This window comes from Carettochelys insculpta, chromosome 3 (genome assembly GCF_033958435.1).
Source record: "Carettochelys insculpta isolate YL-2023 chromosome 3, ASM3395843v1, whole genome shotgun sequence".
Lineage (NCBI taxonomy): Eukaryota > Metazoa > Chordata > Testudines > Carettochelyidae > Carettochelys > Carettochelys insculpta.
The window spans coordinates 104973389-104991834 of NC_134139.1; the positions used below are offsets into that span (position 1 = coordinate 104973389).

At 46.1% G+C, this 18446-nt stretch overlaps 1 protein-coding gene across 4 annotated transcripts in view; it reads left to right on the forward strand.

Annotated features, from left to right (window-relative positions):
* The first annotated feature begins 8331 nt into the window (after positions 1-8331).
* The window catches only part of AHI1 (Abelson helper integration site 1), a 191714-nt gene continuing 181599 nt past the window's right edge, over positions 8332-18446 (forward strand). For 3 of the 4 annotated variants that reach the window (XR_012645037.1, XM_074990512.1, XM_074990515.1), the window contains exon 1: positions 8332-8457. The gene's annotated coding sequence lies outside the window, so the exon portion shown is untranslated. The remainder of the gene's footprint in view (positions 8458-18446) is intronic. The other variant, XM_074990513.1, reaches the window with a different exon arrangement.

The window sequence follows — 18446 nt, forward strand, 5'->3', positions numbered from 1 at the left end:
TGAGGCACAGAGCTTACTTTACATACCCCAGGAGACACAGAGGGTTGAAATCCTAACCTTTTTGAATGGAAAAATTTCTGATGACTTCAACAGTGTCAGGATTTCACCCTGTAAGACTGCCAGGGCTGCCCCTCCCACCTTGCCTCAGGGTGCATAATGCCTGCCAGAACCATTGTTCGAGTAGTACATATTACGTCATGACATACACTGCTAATATAGCCATGCTATCATACTGGAAGACAAAATGATATGAAGGATTCTTCACAACTCTTTTTTTTCTATTTAATCCATTTAGGCCATTTAAAATTACTAGTAAAATTACCAGTAACAAATCTAGAAGCCTTAAAATTCCTATAAATACTAGATCTCAGTGGTTTGCTAACCTTTGGTTTCTGCTTTAGTCCAAGTCTGAGCAACTAGTACCCTTAAAGCAGCCAAAGTTTGAACTTAAAGCATGTGAACGCCAGAAATTGCCACTTTTTAAAAACAGACTCTAGGAAACTCTTTCAAACACACTCAAGTTTTTTTCAGGTTTCTTTTTTTTTCCCCCTCAAGTTTTCAATACAACAAACTGCTATTTAAAGGTAGCTTATATGGCTTTGGCTGCAATGGAACACTGTAGCAAATTTTGAAGGGCTTCTGGATCTGAGGAATTTTAGCTCCTGGAGAAAAGAAGCCCATATTAAGAAGACAAAAACAAAAACATAAACAACCCCACCATGTTAAATGTTGCTTGTACCTATTCAGGAAGCACAAAAGCCTGTAGCTGAATTGCAATCTCTAACATTAGATTGCCCACAGATACTGAACTGGTATCAAAACTAACAATTTTTGACATCTAGGCATTGAAGCAAACAGTTTAAAGATACATGTATACATGTAGTGTTAATTACTGTGCTGTATTTGTTCTTTTTCTTCAATGCTAAGGCTGCACTACAGCGAGCTGTCTACAGAAGTTACTGTTGGAAGAGACGTTCTGACAGAACTGTTGACAGATCGTGTCTACCTATGTAAGCGGATTGATCTTTTGATCCGCTCTGTCGCCAAAAGGGCTCCCCTAGCATCTACACAGCTTTTTTATCTACAGTTTCTGTTGACAAAACGCATTTTGTGTGTAGATGCTCCCTGAGTTTTGTTGACAAAACCCCAGTTTTGTCTACAAAACTCTAGTGTAACTATAGCCTTTGAGACTTCAGTTTAGAAGACTGACTGGTTAACTCTACGCTAGAGGGTTTTGTAGACAAAACTGGGGTTTTGTAGACAAAACTTGCAGAGCGTCTACACACAAAATGCATTTTGCTGACAGAAACTGTAGACAAAAACTGTGTAGATGCTCCGGGGGGGCCTTTTGTCGACAGAGTGGATCAAAAGATTGATCTGCTTTTTCATGTAGATGTCATCTGTCGACAGAAGTTTTGTCAGAACACTTCTTCTGATAGTAACTTCTGTGGACAGATGCTTCTAGTGTAGATGTAGCCTCAGAGTCTAGGCCTTTCACAGCATAAGACTTGGTCAGACCAAAAGTTCATCTAGACCAATATCCTGTCTTCCAATAGTGGCCAATGACATGTCCCAGAGGAATGATGTAATGATGTAATCATCAAGTGATCCATCCCTGTCACCCATTCCCAGCTCCTGGCAAACAGAGGCTAGGGACACAATTTCTGCCCATCCTGACTAATAGCCATTGATGGACCTAACCTCTATAAATTTATTAACTCTTTTTTAACTCTGCTAAAGTCCTGGTCTTCACAACATCCTGGCTATGGCTATACTACAGTCCCCTTTCAAAAGAGAAATGCAAATGAGGCAATTTGAAATGCAAATGATGTGCTGATTTACCTATCTTGTGCTTCATTTGCATAATCACATTTTCAAAAGAGTCTTTCGAAAGAAAAACAGCAGTATAGACAGGGTTCTTTCAAAATAAAACCCATTTCTGAAAGCATCTTTCTTCCTGAAAAAAATTCTCAAAAACAGCTGACTTTATCTTGGACATAAGTTGACGAAAGTCTGACAAGTGTTCAACAGTGATTGCAGAAACAATTAGCTATAGAATCTTCAGAGAGTTCCTCATGTGAAACCAGAAGGTATCCTCATCAGATACAGCCTGTCATACACTTTTAAGATCTTCAATTATAACTTTTCTGGAAGAACTTCTTTGTTATTTTTTAAAAAAAACTTTCAAATGACATAATTTTTCTCCATCTCATTTTGCTAGATAATTTAATGTTACCATCTTATTCTTCCCAGGTATCTTCTCTTGCTTCTTCTTTAAAGACTGTAACTACAATGTGAACATATTTTCACTTTTTACAACTTTTGTTCTTTTTAATAGAGCTTCTCCAGTGTTCCCAACTGCATGAAACCATTGAAAAGCTATTTTAGGCCCTGGGAAACACAGCCTATTGTCGTAGAATGTGTATTTTTTTTCATTATGATATTCCATGCTGCTCTTATATTACTGACATTGTCACTCTACCCAGCTTTGGGTGACACATCTGAAAAAGCAGACAGTGGAATTAGAAGAGAGTCAGAGAAAGGCAGGTCATTGCTACTAGTGGGTTGAAGAGACTTTTAAGAGCTACCTGTTTAAATAATTGTTATCAAAGAACTGGAAGAAAATATGAAATCACTGCTGGTAACATGTGGTAGCATACCAGCAGAGCGACAAATAAGGCTGAGGCCAAGGCAGTCTGGATCACTTGGGAAGCTGAACCCAAGTGAACAAATAAAGGTTTTCTCAGAGGTAAATGCATGGTCCTTCCCTAGCCCCAAAGCATGCAAGCCATATTTTTGTCATGTAGAATAGTACCCAGGCAAACAGTGACTCTGAGAAGGATTTAGGGGTCATGTTGGGCAACAGGGTTTCCCAGGACAATGCTATGGTGAATACAGTTAAAGCCATCATTTGACATCTGAGCTGAGGAGTGAGTAAGGGAGTGCAGTGGGGCAGGATGGCCACCCCACCACCCGGAAGGGGAGGACCCCTTCTGGCAGTCATTTTGTGTAGAGCCTGGCCTCTCCCAGTCACCTGACTGGAAGTCAGGAGGTGGTGCAAGGCCTATAAGAGCCTGGGCTGAGGACTCAGTTGAGGTGGAGCCCCCCAAGGAGCCAGAGCATGGCTCTGGGCTCCCTGTCTAGGAGGTGGAGGACTGGCTGAGGGAGACTGAGGCCTAGGTTGGGCTGCCTGGGCCCCTGGCACCCCATGGACCCCAGCAGGACCTGTGGGACAGAGGAGGCCAGCTGGACCTTGGGAACTGACTGGAGTGTCCACCTCAGCCTGCATCATGACTCAGCCTAAGCATGTAGAACTGAGAGGTTGCACAGGCCTGGGTCAGGCCACCTGGACCCCAGCCAGACCTGACACCCTGCCAGCCTGGAGATGTTGGGTGGACTTTAGGTATGTGCTGGTCGGGGGGAGACCAGGAGTGGCCCAGGAGGTAAGAGGATGATTAAAGGTCCAAAGGTTGGCGTGTTGCGGTCTGGATTCCCTGCTGACCAGCGCAGCAGACTGTGATGCTGAGACCAGGGCCCTAGGCAGGGGTGCGGGTGGGTGGGAGGGTGGGCTGGCCCATAACTCCCCTGCCACTCACTTGCCAGGTGGCAGTCTCCCCCCTCTCTGCCAAGCATGGGCAGAGTGTGTTTGTTTGCTGTACTGCTCTGACCTAGGGCCTGGACAGCCTGTGAGACTCTTGGTTTTGTTGCCCTGCCCTGCACCAGGGCCTGGGCCTGCTCCACTTTGCTCCAGGGCATGGGCTCCTTTTTGGTTGTGTGCTGCCCCCCGCTCTGAGCTAGGGCTGGGGGCCACCTAAAGACTGTTGTTTGTTGCCTCGCTCTGAGTTAGGGCCTGGGTCAGTCCTGCCTTGCTACAGGGCCTGGGCTTTTTTTGTTGTGAGCTGTCCTGCCCTGAGCTAGAGCCAGGGGCCACCAAAGACTATGTGCTTGCTGTTGCCCTGACCTAGGGCTAGGCCCTGATGTGAGGGCTGAGTTCCCCCAGCACCTGCCTTAGGTAAGGCAGGGGGCTGTGAACTGTTGCCTCTTGCCCACCTGAGGCAAGGTGGGAACCCCCCAAACTAGTGACTCGGGGGTTGTTTGGACTTGTGGCAGTGGGATGGGATGGCTGCCCACTGGCCTGGAAAGAGAGGAGCCCTTCCTGGAGCTTGAACTGGCTACAGGGAGGGAGGTGATACAACATCAGGGAGACTGAGATTGGACACTGCAGCATGTTTTAGGGGCCACATTTTAAAAAGATGTTGGAAAAATTGGCTGAATTAAAAATCCTTTCTTGCAAGCTATTGAAAGAAGCCCAATCTGTTCAGTTTCTGACAAGGAAGGCTGAGAGGTGATGGCATTAAAGTGTCTCAATGCCTTCCTAAGAACATAAGAATGGCCATACTGGGTCAGACCAAAGGTCCATCCAGCCCAGTATCCCGTCTGCCGACAGTGGCCAATGCCAGGTGCCCCAGAGAAGGAGAACAGAAGACAATGATCAAGTGATTTATCTCCTGCCATCCATCTCCTGCCCTTGTTCTGAAGGCTAGGGCACCATACTTTACCCCTGGCTAATAGCCATTTATGGACCTAACCTGCAACAATTTATCGAGCTCTTTTTTAAACCCTAATAGAGTCCTGGCCTTCACAGCCTCCTCCGGCAAGGAGTTCCACAGGTTGACTGTGCGCTGTGTGAAGAAAAATTTCCTTTTATTAGTTTTGAACCTACTACCCATCAATTTCATTTGGTGTCCCCTAGTTCTTGTATTATGGGAAAAGGTAAATAATTTTTCTATATTCACTTTCTCCACACCATTCATGATTTTATATACCTCTATCATATCGCCCCTTAATCGCCTCTTTTCCAGACTGAAAAGTCCCAGTCTCTCTAGCCTCTCCCCATATTCCTAGAGAGAATATGTCAGGTAAGAAAGGTCTGTTTAATATCACAGAAAAAGGCAAAAGAAGACCAGTGTCTGGAAGGTGAAAACAGACAAATTCATATTAGAAATAAGGCACAGATATTTCTCAGTGGGCATGATTCACCATTGGAACAAACTACCAAAGCAACTAATGGATTCTCCATCTTTTGATGTCTTCTAATGAAGACTACACGCCTTTCTGGTATGTGCTTGGATCAAAACTTGGCTACTATGATGTACAGGAAGTCTGGGAAATACAGGGGTCAGATTTGATGCTCTAATGGTCTCTTCTGGCATTAAAGTCTATTTATTAATGAAAAATCGACTGTGGCATAGGGCACAGCTTCTGGAGCTTTACTGTGCAGCCAACTTGATCCCCAGACTTAGCTGCCAATAAATGACATGATCCAGGGGAACCCATTCAAACATCCAAAGAGGCTGGCCAAGGTTAGGACACCAGCCTTACATGGACTTGGGGGAAGGGTGTGGCAGTGACATTACAAAGGCTTGTTGCAGGATCTCAGTATATTGGGGTACAATGGTGGGGAGGTGGTGACTTCATAGAGTGACCCTGACATCAGCCTGGCAGGACTGAGGGGCAAGGCAGGGCAACCGCACAGATTTCCATGGCAAGGTTCCTTCTTAATGTCTCCTGTTGGGGACTGAGAGAGAATTAGGATTAACTTATGTGAGCAAGAGAAGGAACTCTGTCAGAGTACTCTCCTTTTCTACTACTGATTTTTTTAAGTCTCTGTTTAGACAATAAGAGCCTTAGCGAGGTTTGAAACCTTTTTCAATCTGATCCCCCAGTACCAGCTGAATTTTAGGCATAGAAATCACTAGGTAAGGCAATCTGATTTCCTATCCAGGATTTTGTCACATAGAATCACTGGAGAGGGGACATTGGGAGTCTATCCTATCAGGTTTCCCTTTTCCTCCTTCCATTTTTTTCCTGTTTTTCTCTTGTTTCTTTCCCTCCTTTTCCATGTCTCCCTGCCACCACCAAGTAAGGGTATGTGTGTGTGAGAAGGGTTTGCTGTCATGGTGGGAGACTCTCACAAAGAGGTAGGTCTGGAAGAGAGCTCAGAGACTGTTCCTCTCCAGTGGTAAACTTGTCCACATATCTTCTCTGGAAATACCATCACTGGACCTAACCAGGTTACTCTCAGAATCACAGACACTTTCTGATGTTCCTCTACTAACATCGTATATGCCATCATGTGCCAACAATGCCCAAATGCTTTGGATATTGGACAGACTTCTAACTCCCTTAGACAAAGGGTCAATGGGCACAAAGCAGACACCAAAACACTCCAGATCCACAAACCAGTTAGTCAACATTTTAATGGAATGGGGCATTCTGTCAATGACTTAAAAGTATGTGTGTTACTGAAAAAAATTTTTTGCACCGCTATTCAAAGAGAAACAGCCGAGCTGGCTTTTATATTCAAATTCAGCACATTAACACATGGTTTGAACCGGGATAGGAATTTTCTGAGTCACTGTAGGGGCTCGTCTGCATACTTGGCTTCATCTAACTCTTGACCTTCCCCCTCCACTCTCTGATTTGCTCACCTTGATCATTTTTTTTCTGATTTGTCCTCCTTGATTACTGTTTTTGGTTCTCTGTGCCTTAAATATTGAGTCTGTTCTGGTATGGCTATGGTCTGAAGAAGTGGGTCTGTCCCATGAAAGGTCACCTAATAAATTATTTTGCTAGTCTTTAAAGTGCTACTTGACCGCTTTTTGTTTTGATAGTATATAGACTAGCACGGTTCCCTCTCTTGTTACTATTCAACATAAAAATGTTGGTATACTTTAAAGCAATGCAAGTACCCACAGCAGTTCCAGTAACTTGAAGGTATAAACTGTTCCCACGTGTGAAATGGTTGTAAGGATGAAGTCACAAAGCTCACCCACAAGATGTGTTGTGGCATCATCAGGGATACTGTTCCTCACTGTTTTTAGTACAACCTTCTGTGGAATACTGGTGTAAGGAGCCTGGACTAGGCCAAACAAGAGATCCACTTCCTGGACACTGCAGTACAAATAAATAAACATCACATAAACACTATCTATAATGGAGTAGAGAAAATAGGGCCTGGCATCTCAGGAGTTAAACAGATCCTCTGGGCCCAGTTAGCTCTGCTCTGCTTTACTTGCAACCAATGCCATGCCTGGAGGCAGAAGAAAAGCCAGAAGCCTGCCTAACTTTGGGGCCAACTTTGGAGATAGAAGGAGGTTCAGTGGAGGAATCGAAGTCTGCCTGCTCAGCCAGCCATGCGTGCATGTAAGCCCTGACCCTATTCCTCTGGGAAAAGGGGGAATCCCCTGAGAGATCCCAATTAAGGGGAATCTGAGCTATTGGGGCCATGCTCCAAATTTAAAAGGAAGCAAGGGAGTGGTTCAGAGTTCCTGGGTCAGGACCAGAGGCGGCAGGAGGCTAGTTAGTCTTCCATTTTGACCTGCCTACTTCGTGATCTAGTTACTAGGTTACCCAGCCACCTGGGAGTTGGTCACACCACCCTACATTGGAAACCTACTGACTGCTGTTTGAATAGGAACAGAGAGGGCACCATGTTGTCTGTATTTCAACGAAACACAACAGCAGAAACGTAGCACTTTACAGACTAACAAATGATTTATTGGGTGATGAGCTTTCATGGGAGAGACCCACTTCATCAGATCAATCATTTCCAATACAGTCTGATATAAGTACAGAGGTACAAAAAACTGCAATAAAAACTGACAAATCAAGTGCATATGACTTAAAAAGGGAGGTTGAGGGGTGGGGACTGTTTAAGTGTTCTGCCTGAAATAATTACAAGCATCAAAGGAAGAGAAGCAGTCCCTGTAATGCTTAAGGTAATTCGTGTCTCTCTTCATCCCAAGTGTTAAAATGTCAAAATTTGAATATGAATTCCAACCCCCCTAACTGCACACGTCCTGCTCCTACGTGTTATCCCAGCCCCCAACACCACCGCTCCTCTGGGCTTGATCCTTGCGCTGGTTCAGGCACAGAGGCGTGAACGTTGAGCAGCGCACGTTCGATCCCGTTCCTATGATGCATCACCCATCACCACCCACCCACAGTCGCTGTTTGGCTGACATCATACAGCCCAATGTCTAGCGCATGCGCATCGTGTCTCGCCTTCATCGTGCGCTCAACTGCTTCCCTTATTAGCGCATGCGCCCTTTGTCCCACAACGGCTTCCCTGAGTTCTGAGCGCGCGCGCGCGCGCGTTACCTTGGGCGTCAACAGTGGCGTGTGTTTCCGTTGTGGGTGGAGGGTGGGGCTGAGAAAGCCTCCAAAGAAATCCCGGATGTGCGTGGCTGGTTCGCTTTCTCTCTCCCTTAGCGCCTCTCTTTAGGCGCATGCGCGTTTTGCGAAGCGTTGTTCCCTTGGCAGCTGTTTGTTTTCTGCGAAACTAGCGTGAGCGGCCGCCCAAGCGGGGATGAGGGAGGAACCAAGTGACGGGCGGGGGGAAACGGGGCGGCCGCGACAGGCCTAGCTAGAGGTGATGCAAGAGATCCGGCCCGAGTGAGTGAGAGACCCCGCCGCGCGCGTTGCAGTTTGTTGGGGGGCAAGAGGGAGGGAGCGGGGCACTTGCGGCGGGGACGGGGGGAAGAGCTGGTGCTCCATCCCGGGCGCTTCCGAGTCCTCACATCGACGCTGGGTGCCCGGCTGGTGGAGGCGCTGCACTATTGGGGAGGGGGCGTCAGCGGACACGGGCGGGAGCTGCGAACGTCGCAGGGGCCGTTGCGGGTCTCCTAGGAGGCGGGTTTAGGAACTGAAATCTACTCAGCCAGCGCCGCCCTACTTTGTCCTCCCGGCCCCAGTGCGGGGGTGAGGGGCGCTGGGGGACGACCCCACCGGTGTCACCTGGGCTGTGGGGACACGGCTGTGCTGCCCAGAACTCCTGCGCCGGGCCCCCCATAGTTTCCACTGGGGCTGATGAGTCTAGCAAACGAAGCCTGGTTGTCAAGGCAGGTTGTACTGCAGAGCCCGTTTTTAATAAGGCTCCAGAGACAGACCTGGCTGTTACAGACTGGTAACTTTATTTCAGTATGGTGCAAATGGGGTGAAAGTAGTACAGAAGTGAATTATGAGACACGTGGAGGGACACAATTTGTTGAGGAAGAATCAGAGTGGCTTTTAGAATGGCAAGGCATGATTTTCCTATCTGTTGGAATTATTTGATGGGTAGGTGGGCGTCAACACACATGGGCAAGGGTGGCCACGTGGATGTAATGTATTTTGACTTCACAAAAGTTTCTGAGGTGGTTTCTCACCAAAGGCACTTAAACAAAATAACCAGTTATAGGATTAGACCCCAGGTCCCATCATGGATCAGTCACTAGCTAAGACTTCAGTGAGGCAAACAATCCCACAGCACGCCGGTTTTTTTTAGTTGAATCGATCGTTCATAAACCATCCCCACCAGCCCACTGGAGTTGGGATGTGGCATTTAAACCACAACTCAGACCCAGCAGACTCCTGCCCTCCCTCTCCACTTACCAAAGCACAGAGGGAGGCAGGCTCCCTGCCAGCCCATTTGGGCCAGGAAGCAGCATTTTAGCTGCCTCCTGACAAGAACAGGCTCCTGCGGGATTGGCATTTCCCCTTGCAGCAGCTCTGCAAAGAGCCACTGCTGGGAAATTGACCAATTCTGGGCCTGCTAGGACTCAGGTAGCCTTGCTGCTTGAGCCCCAGCTGATGTGGTTTTGTCAATTTCCATCCTGCAGTGACTGCAAAGTGCTGTTTGGAGGGGAAATTAACAAAATCTCATGGCACACTGGGTGGAAACCACTGCACAGTACTGGGGCCAGTGCTGTCTAATATTTTCATCACTCATTTGGAAAAGAAGATAAATGCTGAGATAACTACTTGCAGATGATACAAAATTACTCATGCTACTTAAGTTCAAAGTAGATTGGGAAGAAATATGAAGGACTTACACAGAACTGGATGGTGGGGCAACAAAATAGATAAAATTCAGTGTTGATAAAGGCAAAGTAATGCATAATGGGAAGCTTCATGTTCAAAACGATGTGTTCTAATTTAGCTGTTATGATTGAGAGAACAGATACTGGAGTCCTTTCAGATCTACCCAGTGTGCAGCAACAGTGATAAAAGGCATCATTAGTAAAGAACTAATAAGAAAAATAATGTCATAATGCCACTATATAAATCCAGGGTACACATACCTTGAATACTGCATGTAGTTCTGTTCAACCCAATTGCCAGAAAGATGTATTAGAAATGGAAAAGGTAGAGAGAAGGGCAACAAAAATGATTAAGGTTGTGGAACAGCTTCCAAATGAGGAAAAACTTGTAAAAGAGACTACGGTATTAAGAGGGGATATGGTAATATACTATAAAATCATGAATAACATAAAGAAAGTGAATATAAGGAGGTGTTATTTACTCCCTTTCCATAATACGGGAGCCAGGGTCACCCACTGAACTCAACAGGCAACAGTTTTAAATCAAAGAGAAGGAAATATTATTTCACACAATTTGTCAACCTGTCGCTCTCTTTGTTAGTGGGTGTTGCAAAGGCCGAGACTAAAATCGGTTTCACAAAGAATTGGACACATTAATGGAGGATATGATCCTCAGTGATTGTGAAAGAGGGTCGGAAAGTATACAGCCCTGAACTCTGAGTATCCCTAAGTCTCTGCCAGATGTTGGAACTGGACAACAGGTCTATCTCTTGTTGATTACGTTGTTCTGGTCATTCTTTTTGAAGCATCTGGTATTGGCCAGTATGGGAAAACTGAGCTAGATGGACCATTGGTCTGGTCCTATATAGACATCCTATTTAGAACAACAAAAAAGTTGTTCCTATAATCAGTCAATTTTGAACAAGTGCCCCACATAGTCTAGTAGTTCCATTGGTCTGAGGATTTAGGCCTCGTCTACATTATGTGATAAATTTGAATTTATGTCAGTTAGCTCAATATTACCATGTGTCTGTCTTCACTGTAAATGCCATTAGCTCGATTTAGAAGCACTAATATTGGTATCATAACATTGTTGAAACCGGCAGGGTGTAGTGTCAAGTTTGAATTTAAAAGTCCAAATGAAGGCCAGTGTGGAAGTGTCCATGTCTTAAAATTGAATTCATTATTCTCCAGAGGTGACCTGTATGTTCCCCATAATATCCCACAGTGCTCTGTTCTGGCCACATTAATCTCTGCTGCTCTTCAGATGTGCACAGGAATTAGGTAACAGGAAGACTGTAAATTTCAGTTCGGGACCAGGAACGCTGTGTCTATGGGGTCATGTTTGTATGAGAGGCTTAGAAATATCTTTCTTTCTTTGCTATTAGCACTGTGAGCTCATCACCCAGTACAGATAGCCCCAACATGGAGTTTGTGGTTCTGTCTCTACCTCTTCTAGCTGACCGCTTGATATTTTTTTCTGCGTTGCCTGGTGTCAGCCTCAGCCTCATTGGACCACGTGGCAGCAAGGCTGTTGCGGGGGTTGTGCTTATATGAGAGCCCAAGAAACTTCTCAGAGGTTTACATTTGTGCAAGCCCCATACAGTGTGGGTTTTTCCTGCACCCAACCACATAAGTGGCTAGCCCCTGACTCAGTAGAAGGATGTGCCTGCCATTCAGTGCTGACCATCCTGCTAGGCAGCACCATGTACTGGCTTGCGTGCAATGAGGACTCCAAGGATGGGAAAGATTTTGGGGGGCTTGCAGTCACCCAGGGGAAGTCTCCCTCAGCGGCCAAGATTTTCAGATGGTGATTGAGGTGGGAGAGTAGGTGGAAGCAACTGGAGAAGGATCCGGGGATGAGAAATATGTGGAATGGCAGTTGGGATGGGACACTGGGAAGGGGTTTGATGTGAAGGGAATGGGAACAGGTGGGCCTGTCAGCTCCATGTTTTCCTGTATGTGTGTTGTGGCGGGGCGGCCCCTAAACTCATCTGCAGAGATGCAACCAACTGCTCTCTCCCATCTACTTTATATGAGCCAATTTCAGGCAGGGCTTTTCTTGGTGGGGGCGTGGGAAGAGCCTTTCCCTTATCCTGCTCTGGGGTCTGGAGGTCTCCATTGCCACCAGTAGCGTCTGAGCCTCTTCCCTGCCTCTGTGTGTATTCCGACGACAAAGTGTCCCACCCATCTCTGGGAGCATGACTAGGGCCATACAGAAGGGGGCAGGGCCTGGGGCAACTGTTCCCTAGTGCCCCAGTCACAGGGCTGGTTGGGGAGGGGGAGGAGGAAGGTGGCAAAGTGAAGGAAGGGGTGATCCTTTATCTGCTTCATCCCACCTTGCTCCCTTACCCCCTCCCTCACCAACCTGTCTGGACATTACCTGGGGAAGAGTGTGGGGTCATGCAGCAGGAGCAGCAGCAGCAGGCAGGTCACCTCTCCTCACTCATGCCCCTCACCCCCCCACACTTGTCATGCAGCAGGAGCAGCAGCTTGCTCCACTTCTCCATGGGCAGCTGGGAGCAGAGGCTGCTTCCCAATGCTGTGGAGAAGTGGGGCTCTGTAGGCCAGAGGGCCGTGACAGAGTGGAGCAGAGTGCCACTTAACGCTGTGTGAGTGCAGGAGGGCGAGGGAGTGGGAGGCAACCCCTTGCTGTTGTCACCACCTACTCCAACCACCTGCACCGATGCTCCAAGTAATCTTCCCCATTCTGTCCGTAGGACAGTTGAAGTGGCTGCTGTGGGGGTCCCAAAAGTGCAAGTCTTGGGTGGCCACCCCACCTCGTTCTATAGACAGGACAGCTCTGGGCGTGACCCTCTTTCATGCATTCTGTTATGTGAATGAGGTTCTTTAAGGGCTTACCTTTCTGGAGTTGTCTGAGTCACACTTGCTAATTCTTTCATGGGATCAGGGTCACTACCTGTGGGGGTGTTTCACCCTATTTCCTGCTGCCTATATGTGTATCAGAATCTGGGGACCATTCCCATCCCTATCCTCCTATGAGCAGTGTTCTTTGGGCATTTACCTTTTTGAGAGTTTCTCAGCTGCTTTCTCTGTCTCCTCACACGGCCTTGAGCCCCTGACACACACGTGAATGAGGATCTGGAGGAGCCATGTCCCTCTGTGTGGGGAGTTTAAAACAGGCATGCCTGGAGGGTGCACCAAGATCACAACGCTAAGATAGGGATGAGCAGCTGAAAACAGGTGTATTTTGCACATATGAGCATAGGCACCAACTTCCCCTCTAACAGGGGAGTGCTTAGTTACAGAGAGGTAGCCGTGTTAGTCTTCGCAAAACAAAAAAGTAGTTTGTAGCACTTTAAAGACTGACAGAATGAGTTTTTAGGTGAAGAGCTTTCATAGGACAGACCCACTTCAGATGTGGAAAATCTGGATTCAGAGTGGAAATTCAGAATAGATGTGCTCAGTGCACATACTTCTGTGCTCAGTCAGCATTTTCCAGATCTGAAGAAGTGGGTCCATCTCGCGGAAGCTCCTCACCTAATAAATGATATTGCTAGTCTTTAGAGTGCTACGGGACTGCATTTTTGGTTGTTTGAGAGAGCTTGACGCTCCATCTCTGGCTGTGCTCCTACTCCACCTTGCCTCTTCCTGCTCTCCCTGCTCTGCCCCATCCCCTTGCCATGCCATGCTATGCCATGCCAAGCCCTTGCCCTGCCTCTCTCCACCTATCCCCCGAGCATGCCTCATCCCTGGTCCTCCCCTCGTGCTTGGAGCCTCATGTGCTCTGGGAAACAGCTGTTTGGATCTGGAGAGAGGCAATGGAAAGGAATGGGAGGAGGTGATCAGAAGGGCTATAAGCAGCTAAGAGTCACTGAGGGGATATAAGCCCCGTCCGGGGCTATTGTACCTACTACCCAAGATCCACAAACCTGGAAATCCTGGACGCCCCATCATCTCGGGCATTGGCATTCTCACTGAAGGACTGTCTGGTTATGTGGACTCTCTCCTCAGACCCTATGCCACCAGCACTCCCAGCTATCTCCGAGACACCATTAACTTCCTGAGAAAACTGCAATACATTGATGACCTAACAGAAAACACTATCCTAGCCACCATGGATGTGGAGACTCTCTATACCAACATCCCACACAAAGATGGAATAAATGCTGTCTGGAACAGTATCCCTGATGATGCTACAGCACATCTGATGGCTGAACTCTGTAACTTTATCCTCACACACAACTATTTCAGATTTGGCAACGATATATACCTTCAAATCAGCGGCACAGCTATGGGTACCCACATGGCCCCTCAATAGGCCAATATTTTCACGGCTGACCTGGAACAGCGCTTCCTTAGCTCTCGTCCACTAACACCCCATCTCTACTTATGCTACATTGATGACATCTTCATCCAGACCCATGGGAAGGAGACTCTAGAGGAATTCCACCGGGACTTCAACAACTTTCACCCCAACACCAACCTCAGCCTGGAACAGTCCACACAGGAGATCCACTTCCTGGACACCACGGAGCTAATACACGATGGCCACATCAATACCACCCTGTACCGTAAACTCACTGACCGCTACGCCTACCTTCATGCCTCCGGCTTCCATCCCAGACACACCACACAATCCATTGTCTACAGCCAAGCACTAAGATATAACCGCATTTGCTCCAACCCCTCCGACAGAGACAAACACCTACAGGATCTCTACCAAGCATTCTTGAAACTGCAATACCCACCTGAGGAAGTGAAAAAACAGATCACTAGAGCCAGAAGTGCGCCACAAAGCCTCTTACTACAGGACAAGCCCAAGAGAGAAACCAACAGAACACCACTAGTCATCATCTACAGTCCTCAGCTAAAACCTCTACAGCGCATCATCAGGGATTTACAACCCATCCTGGACAATGATCCCCCACTTTCACAGGCCTTGGGAGGCAGACCAGTCCTTGCCCACAGACAACCTGCCAACCTGAAGCAAATTCTACCCAGCAACTATACACCGCACCACAGTCACTCTGACTCAGGGACCCATCCATGCAACAAACCTCGTTGCCAGCTCTGCCCCCATATCTATACCAGCAACACCATTACAGGACCTAACCAGATCAGCCACACCATCGTGGGTTCATTCAGCTGCACATCTACCAATATAATTTATGCCATCATGTGCCAGCAATGCCCCTCTGCTATATACATCGGACAAACTGGACAGTCTCTACGTAAAAGAATAAATGCACACAAATCAGATATCAGAAATGGCAATATACAAAAACCCGTAGGAGAGCACTTCAATCTCCCAGGCCACACAGTAGCAGACTTAAAAGTAGCTATCTTACAGCAAAAAAATTTCAGGACCAGACTCCAAAGAGAAATTTCTGAGCTACAATTCATCTGCAAATTCGACGCCCTCAGCTCAGGCTTAAACAAAGACTGCAAATGGCTGGCTAAATACAAAAGTAGCTTCCCCTCCCTTGGTGTTCACACCTTCAGATCAACTGCTGGTAGTAAGCCTCACCCTTGCTGACTGAGCTGACCTTATCTCCACCCTAGCTCTGGCTTATTTATACCTGGCCCTGCAGATTTCCAAGACCAGCATCTGACGAAGTGAGTCTGTGCTCACGAAAGCTCATGCTCAGAACTTTTCTGTTCATCTATAAGGTGCCACAGGACCCTTTGTTGCTGTGAGGGGATGTAGTATCTAAATAAAAAAGCAGTCAAGTAGCACTTTAAAGACTAACAAAATAATTTATTAAGTGAGCTTTCGTGGGACAGACCCACTTCTTCAGACCATAGCCATACCAGAACAGACTCAATATTTAAGGCATAGAGAACCAAAAACAGTAATCAAAGTTGACAAATCAGAAAGAAATTATCAAGGTGAACAAATCAGAGAGCAGAGGGGCGGTGGGGGGAGTCAAGAATTAGATTAAGCCAAGTATGCCAAAGAGCCCCTATAATGTCCCAGAAAAATTTGCATCCCGGTTCAAACCACGTGTTAATGTGTCAAATTTGAATATGAAAGAGAGTTCAGCAGTTTCTCTTAGATATAGAGGAGAGCTTGGATGTTTGCGAGTGCTGAGCACCTGGTAAATTTTCTCTGTGGGTACTCTGGGATAGCTGCCTTTGCCTTATACTCAAATACCAAGACTGCAGCCTCAACAGAATACAGCCCTTTTGACCTTTAAAACCCCCTTTATACCTTTTTTACATCCCCTTCACTCTTGCGCATGAGATACTTCCTAAACTTCTACTTTCCCTTGCCCATCATTAAATCCACAGACTGATCTCATATCTGTCCTTAATACTGACAGTATCAGTTCCCTGCTACTGACACAACTTACAAATTTCTGTGCTAAAATGATGCAGAGTGCAAATTCAGAATAGATATATTCCATGCACATGCTTCTGTGCTCCATTTAGGGCTAAATGAAAAATTTCCTCTCCCCTTGGGTTCCAGGACTAGCTATTTCAAGTAGTCGTAAATTATGTCTGGAAATTTTACCTCTGCAGTCCCACCTGAGGTGACATATTCCCAGTCAATACGGAGGTGTTGAAATTTGGAATGTAAAAATATAACTGGTAAGCATTAGTCTTACCGGCATGCTTACCCGCTAACCAGTTAACTGGAGGTCCAGGCCTGTCTGGAGCAGCCCCGGTTAACTTTTTTAATGGATATTTAAATCCTTAGTTGAAATCCCCCATTATTACTGGATATTCAGTTTTATAGCTTTTCAAATTTCCTTGTAGCATTTAACAATACACACTTCTGCTTTTCTGTGGTGTCTGCAGGTATTTTTTTCTATACAGAATAACCTGTACAGTAAACCCTTGCTTTACACATCTTCAGGATGCGCAAAACTTGCTTTAATGCGAGGTTCACACAACTTGAAGGTGCAAGGCTGTCAGCCTGTCTAACTTCCCGCAGCTGCAGGCAACTAGACAGGCTAAGAGCCCCTTCCCCCTGCCTTCCCAGAGTTTTAGTTGCACAGCTGCCCGCTTCTACAGGCAGCTAGTGGAGCTAAAACCCCCTTGCCCCCCCCGCAGCCCCAGCTTAGTCCCAACCCATGAGGGGGGCTTCAAGACCCCGGCGCACTACAGCTCTGCACCGGGCTCGGGCTCCAGCCCCCTGCCCACCACCCCTTGTGGACTCTGCTCCAACCCCCACATGCCCCGGTTCAATTCCACCTTCCTGCTCCCACCTGTAGCCCTAACCCACCCCAGGCTTAACCCCTTGGCTCCAACCCACTGCCCAAGTCCCCCTTCAGCTTACCCAAAATCTGGGATATGTGAGGGTTGCATGGAACGCAACCCTTGCGTATCCTGAGGGACTACTGTACAGCTCTTGGGATCTTTCAGGACAGAATATTTTACAGAATTTTCAAAGTGTGTTGCTTCTTCAGTATCTGTTTATAGACACAAAAGACCATGATCGAGCGTATGTTAATTATCGTTCTGAAGATTATTTTTGCTACATCTTGAATTTGAAACTTATATTTTAAAGATGATCGCTTAGATAGGGAGAATGAAAAAGGCTGCATCAAGATACACAAGAAGTTTTTAGAATCTATGGTTTTAGACTTCTGGTTACCTGATTAGATCATGTCTGAAATATAACTACTAAATTATGTGTTTTGTCATTGTTGGTGGAAAACTGGTTTCTACCAATATGCTAGAAAAATAATAGTGTAAACTCCTGCATATCCAGCAAACTCGGGACTGGGAGGTTGTCAGATATTCAGATATTCTGAATAACAGAGAGGTGTACCTAGCAGTGCATAACACTAAAGAAAAACAAGATTAGATATTAAGAAACAAACAAAAATGTATGCAGAGTACTTTATTTACCAACAACAGTAGTATTGTACACTGTACACTTTTACCGTATTTGCTGTATTTATTTGTATTTACTATAACTGTACTGGATTTATGGAAACCTAACTAAAGTTTACTTCTGGTTAAAATGCCAGTTATTGCAGAGTTCTAGATGATAGAATGCTGGATATGAAAGCAATTACTGCAGAATAAAAGTACACCTTAATCAGTAGTTTGAGCTCAAGGAAAACTCTGTGTTTAGTCATTTTGGGATTGTCTGATAGCTGAACTTTAACATGATTAAATTTTTCCTATTTGAAAATCAGATTATTCAGGGTGAATGAACAGCCTGGTTCTTATTCATGATGATTAATGGCCTATATTTACTCTTCTAAAACCAGGCCGATTAAAGGCTCCGTGTCAAATGTTATGTAATTCTTCCTTCAGGTTACAGTGGATAAAAATAACAGTATTACTATTCTGGGTTTAATTGCGTTGCCGTGGAAAGAATCATTTGTTGAGTAGAAGAGTGGTGTGTAGAAAGCAGCGTGGTCTTTGGTCAGGCCTGTGGATCTATGCGGGTTATAGGACCCAAACCAACCAACCAGACAAAAGTACCAGTGAGAAAACTAGCCTAGATTGTAGAGAATGCTCAACAAGATGATCAGCTGTGGAAAAAATTAATTTGCCTCCTGGCCCTTTTTTGTCTTGTATTTTGGATATTAGTAAAGATATTTCAGCCATTAGCTATGAAGAAGGTATGCTCTGTTCATTTTTATTGTGCTTTTTGTTTTT